At 43.3% G+C, this 7,248-nt stretch overlaps 1 protein-coding gene across 1 annotated transcript in view; it reads right to left on the bottom strand.

Annotated features, from left to right (window-relative positions):
* tenm1 (teneurin transmembrane protein 1) overlaps positions 1-5,399 on the bottom strand; it is a 170,528-nt gene extending 165,129 nt beyond the window's left edge. Inside the window, exon 1 of the mRNA XM_069171293.1 lies at positions 5,038-5,399. The gene's annotated coding sequence lies outside the window, so the exon portion shown is untranslated. The remainder of the gene's footprint in view (positions 1-5,037) is intronic.
* Positions 5,400-7,248: the final 1,849 nt, after the last annotated feature.

Below are 7,248 nucleotides of genomic sequence, written 5' to 3'. Positions count from 1 at the left end.
TTTCTTCTTCTAAAGTTGTCCACCGACTTGATTAATAAAAATTTCATGGGGGGAAGTGTGTCCACGTAGATGTGCATCGGCTTTCTTTGTGTGTGTGTCTGCTTAGATATTACACATAGTCTGTTTTTTATGATAGTTATGGTTTCAGTAATATCAAACAGAATATGAAGTGCCCTTATAAAACATTGAAAGTGTACAAAATAACAGAAACACCTTGCAATAAGTCAACAACTAGTTTACAGGCAAAACAAAAAACAATATGTATAATCAAAAATGTTTTTAAGAAAAATGTTTCTACATTCTCAGGGTTACACCTCTTTGTAATACTATCTGGTTTTATTGATCCTCAGTGGTAATAAACTGAATACATTTGTGTTTTGGACTAACATTTGAAGACATCACTTCAGACTCTGGGAACATTATGTCCTCAAATAATCAAGGACATAGATTAATCAGTTATAAAAAAATAATGTTTAGTTGCAGCCTTATTTGTACTGTAATCTAATATAAGAACGCAAATTAAGTCCTCAAGCACAACCATACACTTAAATCAATCAACATTATCTCTATCTATCTCAGCCCTCTATCTAGGTGTGTTCTATCAGCTCTCCTCTTCTCCTCACTCACTCACATACACACACACACACACACACACACGCACGCACACGCACGCACGCGCGCACACACACACACACACACACACACACACACACACACACACACACACACACACACACACACACACACACACACACACACACACGCCTCTTGACAAATTAATCTCCTATTTTAAAGAGAGGTAGAGTGGGCTTGACCAGTAAGCCTCTCATCGCTCTGATCCTTCTGTCTTCTGACTAGAATTTGAAAGGAAGGGGACCGGTTTGAAGGTGGAGGAGTGTGAAGGGAGGCTCTGATTGCATTTTTCACAATACCAAGTCTCACACAACACCCTGCTAGTTATTTTAACTGTATATAGTTCCTGACTCTTGCCCACAGCCCAATGGAAGAAGACAAGAGAGAATAGAGAGGTTGGACATGCCAGTTGAGACACAGCCGAATACTTTAAAGAAGAACGCCTCGGGCATATACTGTATGTACGAGTGTGTAGGTGTGTGTGTGTTTGAGTGTGTTTGCAGCATTGGCAACTGAAGGTGATTTTGGTTTTGATACTATTTCTGTCCCTCTCTGTTGCTTTTGGTTTCAACACAAAAATAAACACTAGTGTATTTGGATACTTTATCATAAGAAGAAAAAAGACAGAGAAGAAATGCAAAGCCTTCAAAACTACAAGCATCCTGATGTAAAAACATTTTATGTTTCCAATTTCATCCATTAAATGTTACATGGTAAAAATTATTACAAAAAGCCAACCAAAAAAATTTTGCTTTCAGACTCGTAACTGAAAAGATTTTTCCTCTAAAACATGTTACTTCTGGAAGGAGATCCGTCAATGACTAAGCATGTGTGATATTTACTGATGTGGTATTTGTGAGACTTACAAATAAAAGGCTACACACGCTGCAAAAGAGGTCATTGCTTTGAAAATACTCGTCTTTTTATAAGTAGCTGTCACTCAATTTGTAAGAATAATGAGCATATGTTGGACCAAAGCTTTTCATATTCACTGCTTATTATCAGTAAACACAATTTATCACACAATAAAGTTCTATGTATGTGAACTGTAAACACTGGGCCTATGCTGCCATATGAGCATTTTTATAAGGTAATTTGGCGATATTCTATTGCTTTTTATATTTCACTTTTCACAGTGCCAGCAATTTCCTCACTGCAGAGGCCAACCACAGCCGAACGAACAGAGGGAACGGTAATTAGCACTGCAGGATTTGTTAAACAATTCCACTTGAGGATGGAGCAGCATTGCAGCAAGAAGGTAAATATTTGAAGATGTATAGTGGTTACATTTAAGTGTCTGTGTGTGCCCGTGCGTTCGTGTCTGCATGTCTAGTGGTCCAGCAGTCTGATTACCCGACTGGTATGAGCACTCTTACTTTGAAATTATCAGCAGGGTGGCGAACACTCTGACACATTTTCTGCTTTTGCAGAAATTACATTCTTGCCATATGATGGACATGCAGAGGGAGAGAGAAGGAGAGAGAGGAGGGATCAAAACTCCCACTGGGCCTCATATTGCCTGCGAGCTTAAACTCTGACAGCAGCACTAAGTGTACTACTCTATATCATAAACAACCTCTGATGCATTTCACAGTGTGCTCTCACTAATTCATGACCCCAATTTTATTAAGGAAATTTAGTTTTGCAGAGAACTTGTGGGTCAGAAGGGAAGTGTGCAAGCGATTCCATGGGAGAAAGGAGCATTACAGTGCCAGCGGCTACTGCATTCCTGGAATGAAAATTCATAAATAATGCAGGGCTGGATAACAAAAAGAACTCCCCCGCTGTCTCGCACAGCACTGCACTATCCAAAGGCCATGCAATATCACTCAAATCTCAGAAAAACACAAATTATTAGACGTAAGCAATGATTTTTTTTGTGTTTTTTTTGTTAGTGGCTTCTTGACTCAGGACAATGGGATCTGCTGACAGCCGAGGCAAAACGCCAGTATCCCAACAATCGGCACTCCAGACCGAAATTGTTAGGAAGTTGCACAGAAATAATGATGTGACTCCAAGCCAGGGAGGCGAGCAGCTACTGTGGATTTTCAAAATGCCATATGCACTACCCACTTAACAACAACAGCTCTGAAAATTAAAAAGTGAGTGTGTAACAACTGCAGCAGATAATTAGCCCTGTGACAACCGCTGACCGCTAACTGCTGCCGAGGGGAGACCAGAGTGTGTTGGCACCAGTTAAAATCCTGAATATCTTACTAACTGATTGATTGGTCATGTGGTGAGTTGGTTGACTGACAGAAATGTCTTATCAGTAGCCTGTACGCAGAATTTAATTGGTGATGTGGCATTTCAATTCAAAGACCTGTCCTCTAATTGTTAGGCGTGGGCCATTTAAAATATGCACTTAATCACTGTTCATCACCATCTCTGGTGCAGCTACCCTGCAGGGCCTAAAAAGTCATCCACATGTGGCCAACCAGCTTACACACACACACACACACACACACACACACACACATACACACACACTTGGCCATTCAGTAGAATGAAAAGCCCTCTCTTATGACGCATGGCTAACCAACACTATACTGGACCGTGCAGTGGGGGAAATGACTGTAAAGCTCCAGTCATCAACCTCCAAAGGTCCAATACTACATCTACATCATTTCCCTATTCAGTGTACATGTGACTGTAAGTGTGCATGTGTGTAATGTGTGCCTGGGCATTTTGAATGGATATAAGACCCAGAAGGAGAGAGAGTGTGTGTGTGTGTGTGTGTGTGTGTGTGTGTGTGTGTGTGTGTGTGTGTGTGTGTGTGTGTGTGTGCGTGCGTGCGTGCGTGCGTGCGTGCGTGCGTGTGTGTGTGTGTGTGTGTGTTATCTCACCTCCTGAACAGATGCACTCTATTAATCACAAAGAGCTAAGACAGACTGCCTGATTTTTATCATGACTATCAATACCGTGCGAGCCGAGGATGAATTAAGCACGGCTCCCATGTCATTGTGAGCAACGACAGGTTTGGGCCGTGACACACGGTGCTACACTGACGACACACTGCATTCAAATCTGTACAGGCTTGTAATAAAGCTGCTGTTTGTTTTTTTTCAGATCCCCAAGTATTATGGTGGAGCGCAGGTATACCTGATGGGTGAAACAATCCAAACATCAATACAGTCCTCTGAAAGATGTGTGCAGTGGCCGGAGCAGTAGTGCATTAGATCTGTGGATTACAGATACTTACAAATTGTAGTTTCTGATTACAAGCATTTGCATTTTTAAATGAAACACAAAGCTCCTTTCCATTCCCAAGTGAGGTAAGATTAACAAACCTTGCCGGAACGGTAGGAGATGCTTCTGAGAGTTTAATGGAAGAATTTGGGAATTCCTAAGAAATATTTATGGTTTATTTAGTTGTGTTCCTTATTTAATTATTTATTTTTTTGAAAATATGCCTTCAGTGGTTTTACTAGGCGCAATTATTCATAATCTACTGTGAAGGAGAGAAGTGAGGAGGTCTAATTTAAATCTATCAGAGCATATCCATCGTGGTGCAATTTGTGCTGCCTTCACAATAATTATGATTTATCAAAATGCTTTTGCTGCCGTTAATTATTTACCCGCGTACATTTTTTAAACTGCGCCAATGTGAAAAATAAATATCATGCAGCTCAATAATTTAGTCAAGAAATTGCTTCACGGGCTGCAGCGTCATCCAGAGGGGTAGAAGTTGGACATATGTGGAGGAGATGTAAAAATAGACGTTTAGCAGCGGGCCACGGTGCTGAAATGTGTCCTGACGTGCCTGTTGGACCTGTGGTGGGGATAATGTCTAGTCCGGCCCGATAGGCTGCATTGATGTTGGAAGACAGAAGGCACGCGTCAGAGAGATCTATACCCCCTGGATCTTAGTGCTGATGGAGATGGAGTGGACGAGCCAGAACTGGAGCAAAACAACTCAGGCTGCTGAAGCAAAACGACTATACGGCACTTGTACACATGAAGCAGGCAGCCTGCTGCTCCGTACTGTGCCTGAATTGTCATCATTCAGACTGGTTGTCAAACACAGTGTATGCACAAAGTCTGCATCCACACACTTCAAAGGAGGCGCACTGATTTTCATAAAACCGCACCATACACACACACACATGCACGCACACGCGCTCTCTTTCTCTTTCTCTCTCTCTCTGTCTGTCTCTCTGTCACACACGCACGCACGCGCACACACACACACACGCACGCACACACACACACACACACACACACACACACACACACACACACACGGGTCATAGCGCCGCACAGCACATAAGAGCAGCTGATAATAACCATTTCCTGTGAACTCACGTTGTCTCAGCACCCATGTCTCGTTTAGCCGAGCAACATTGTAGCCGATCTCCCCCTCAATGAGCCCACTAAAAGGCCAGAACTGAACATGACGCTTACCTTCCCGACGTAAAGCCATTCCTTTAGTCCGATTCCATGCTATAAACAGCCCGCAAACGCTGAAGACTTGTGCAATCCCGCGGTAGAAATCAGACGTGAGACCCGGTGCTCCTGTTAAAACGTGGATGAGACACCTCTCTCTGTGGGTCTGGTTTCGAGGCGGCGGTGCTGATGCTGATGCTGCTCGCTCTGGAATGCCGATAGAGGACGACGAAACGATTTGCGCGGAGAGGAAGGGATCTCCTTGCAGGGGCTGTACCGCGAGCCAGCTCCGCTGTGCTGTGACAGGGAGCCCAGCGCGGTGCGTTTAGCCGCAGTTGAACCCCGATGAGGCTGACGGCTGATGCTGTTGCTGGTGAGGCTCGGTGCTGCTATAACAGTATCCCTGGATCATACCACCGCATCCGAGGAGAAGGGGGTGTGGCACAGACCGGCCACAGACACAAACACGCACAGGCGTCAGGAGGTCGTCTGGATCACTGGTTGGGCTCATTCAGGTGATGCCATATGGTGGCACCGATGTCCTGTGCTGGAATGCTGACTCATTAATTCAGCGACTACGTTAAAAGTTCGAGGTTTGCTGCCAGTAACCTTTTAACAGCACATTTCCAAAATCCAACAATTTATTCCCATGAGCAACAGGCCAGAAACCTGCCAGGTGCAATTTAATCCCAAAAAATCTGCCATTTTATAAAAGCAAGTATGAATTACTGAAGCTCCTAATTGTTATGACTGAGCATGTGGAGGCCTCAGAAAGCAGAATTGCAATTTATTATACTGTGACATATAGAAGATGGAATTTGACATTAATTTATGGCTGCAGTGGCCCACTTTGTGATTCCACCTGCACATGGATTCAGAAGATCTGTTTTTCTTTGCTAAATTAGCCACCTAATGATTCTGACCTGTGCTCTGTGTGTGTGATGCATTGGTGTGGGTATTTACAGTCAGCCTGGTGCAAACAACGTGTGAATGACAGGGGTTCTAATGATGCAGTTTATTATTTCCCCAAAGCACCGTACACGCGGGGCTACAAACAACCATTTTGACAGCTGCTTCAGTCTATCTGCCTTTCAGCCTGTCTTGCTATATCCCCAACACAACACAGCAGTATGCATCTTTTATCAACAATAGGTTTTGGCACTTTCCATCAATTTCATCACCGCTTCTCTCTAAACGGAGGCCACGAGTCCAGCAGTTCCACGCAGGGAGGGAAGTGATCCGAGGGAGCGAAGGGAGGGAAAAGGTCTATAGGTCCACGTCTGGTTGATGAAATCGTGCTTCTCGGACGCAGATATTAAAAGTGTGTTTGTCATGTTGTGGCCGTCTGCTGACTGCAACAATGACAATAGACTGTAATGGATCACGAACAGGACTCCGAAGACCTCTGGAGTTTAGGAAGGGTGCAGCCTCGTGTGTTTCTGACACTCCATGTTTGCCTGCAGAGCCCTAATGGCAGGCACATTACACCTCCAGTGGCTGGGTAAACGCTCTTTTAAAAGAGCACTTCCTCTTTTACCCAACACATCTCACTGTGACATCTCCTTGACAACCAGCTCAATGCAGAGATTTGAAATGTCACAGTGTTTTACTGTCATTCTTTTTTATCATTATGGTCTAGCGAGGAGAGACAATAGATGTGGAGAGGGGAAGAGAAATGGCCTCACTATAAGAGAAACAGAGTCCTAACTTATTATGCTAGAAAACAAAGCAAATAGAAATGCTATGTAGAGCATGAGTGCATGGTGTGGGAAGGATTGTTACATACAGTATCTATTGTATTGTGGTGAAACCATGAGCTTTCATGCTGAGGAAAGTTTGTGGAGTAAATCCAGTCGACATTTTATTTAATAATAAGCATCATTAGAGGCAGAGATGCTCTAAAGCACTGGTTAGAGTGCATTTCAGACATCATGTCAGTTGCATTACATCTGATGTCATCAGATTATGGTGTAAATTAAATTAAAATGATATAACCTAATTAAATAGTGTCTCATCGGGCAAAAAAAAAAAAAAAAAAAAAAGTCAGCGGAAACAAAAAGGAGAGTCCCATCTCCATAAGACCATGTTTGCTGATCCAATTATTCCTGCCCTATTTGGACAACATGGAAGCCCAGCTGAGCGTATGGGGAGGGATCGGGAGCGCAGAGGTGGATTTAGAGCTGGTACTCCATAAAAGCGTTGTGAGAGTGAAAGAGAAAGCTACTGCTG

The sequence above is a fragment of the Embiotoca jacksoni genome, unplaced genomic scaffold, assembly GCF_022577435.1.
Source record: "Embiotoca jacksoni isolate LCO1_2020_lvr unplaced genomic scaffold, fEmbJac1.0.p SCAF_5, whole genome shotgun sequence".
In the NCBI taxonomy this organism is placed as follows: Eukaryota; Metazoa; Chordata; class Actinopteri; family Embiotocidae; genus Embiotoca; species Embiotoca jacksoni.
This window is presented reverse-complemented; position numbering and strand designations above follow the sequence as displayed.